We start from the raw sequence: 1,796 nt of genomic DNA, 5'->3' as shown, positions 1-1,796 counted from the left end.
CCCTAAAGCAAGAGAGACTCAGGTTTTGGTGCTCTGTTCCCCTTCCCCAAATATGACCTAGTTCCCACAATCTCAGCAGAACCAGTGGCCACTCTGCTGAGTACATTACACCAGTGATTTTCAAAACAGGGAAATTCAGGTCTAGAGTAGCTGAACACAAGTGCCTCTAAGACAACTCCATCAAGACTTTTTTCCTTTTCTTGCATTCCTTTCCCAGCCACTTTCATCTCCCTTTGCCAAGAAGTCTGTCAGCCACATGTGGCATGCAATGTTTATACATTAAACCCAAGATGAAGGGAAGATCATAGGCAACATGACCTTCGCCAAGAAAGAGCCAAACTACTACAGGAACCCTAATCTAAGAAGCCTGAGAACCACTGCACTAATGTCTAAACCAGGTTTTTAGGATCAAAGGCAGTAATGGTCACCCAGCACTCCAAAAAAACAACCCCACAAGCCCCCACATAAGAGCAGGCCATCCAAAGCTGTGTTTTAGGCATTCAGCATTTCAGCAGAAATATATTTCTAGAACACTGTGACACGCACAGCAAGCCATGAGGTATTATCTATCGTGCAGACCTTATGTGCAGAAAGTGCAAGAGAGAACTTGTCTATGCCATTGCTGAACATGTATTCTCCCTTATAAACCTGGCCTGCATTCTTGTTACAGCTAATCCATTTTGCTTCTCCTACCTCTTTCACATTAATCATACTCTGTGAAACTAACATCTGAGCTACTCTGCAAAGTTCCATGGAAGGATCCACTGCAACTCTGCTCAACCTGGCCAGTGGAACAGTCATGAACCCCGTTATCAGTAGTGAATTGTACTTTAGGAGCATCATTCAACAGGCAAAAGACCAAGAACCATCTGCATAAGCATCATTCAGTTAACAACCAGGTCCAAGAAGGGTCAAAGTCAATCCACCACAACCAGCTCCAAAACCCTAGAACAGGCAAGCTGTTCCTCTCCTAGGTACTCTAACATGCACCTCAAACACCTTCACCTCACCTGTTTTTGATTTCTTCCTTGCTAAATGTTGCTCTTTATCCTGAACGTGCCATCAAATCATCGCCTCTTCAACTCATATCCGTCAGTCTGACTCAGTTAAACTAAAACACATAGGTGATTTTTCTAACCTGCATTATGCCAACAGACCTTTGTTTGGAAACTCTTACAGTAGAATGTAAGGGAAAACATAGCTAGAACAAAAGCAGGATTTCCACCACACTAGCAGTTACAAGAGCACATGTGACCATGGGTATCATTCTCCAAGCAGACATCAGCAGTACAATGATTTAACAGTAAAGCTGTATTTTAAACAGCTTCCTCAAAGAGCTGACAAAATCAAACAGGTTTATTTAATTCATGCTCAATTTCTGCATTAAGCTTATAAGAAATTTTCAGTGTTACAGGGAAAATGCTTTCAAATTCAAAGTACATTGCATCTGCATAAAAACCTCATGTGACTTGACTGTATATCGGATTTAGTTGGGCCATTAGGGCTCTGAGAATAGTAATAAAGAACCCATGACCTTTTTTTGGCAGCAGCAAACACTAGTTTGCTGCCTCTGGCAAAGTACAATCACAGGATCTCCAGCCTATCCAGGTCTGCCTACCTTTCTTGTATGTTTCCCTTTACTATTTCAATCTTGCCCCTACACTACCATCCAAGAGAGAGGCAGAGTGATTCTGACATCTGTGCCAGAGACACAAGAGGTGGCCCACAGACTTCATTCTGAAAGGTATCATACTCTTGGAAAAAAACCTTTCACACAGATCACTGTTATGCTTAAA

General features: G+C 42.2%; 1 protein-coding gene across 1 annotated transcript in view; it reads right to left on the bottom strand.

The window, feature by feature from the left end:
* The window catches only part of ADAT1 (adenosine deaminase, tRNA-specific 1), a 20,012-nt gene that overhangs the window by 476 nt on the left and 17,740 nt on the right, over window positions 1–1,796 (bottom strand). The window lies entirely within an intron of this gene.

The sequence above is a fragment of the Acanthisitta chloris genome, unplaced genomic scaffold (genome assembly GCF_000695815.1).
Source record: "Acanthisitta chloris isolate BGI_N310 unplaced genomic scaffold, ASM69581v1 scaffold30935, whole genome shotgun sequence".
Taxonomy (NCBI): Eukaryota; Metazoa; Chordata; class Aves; order Passeriformes; family Acanthisittidae; genus Acanthisitta; species Acanthisitta chloris.
This window is presented reverse-complemented; position numbering and strand designations above follow the sequence as displayed.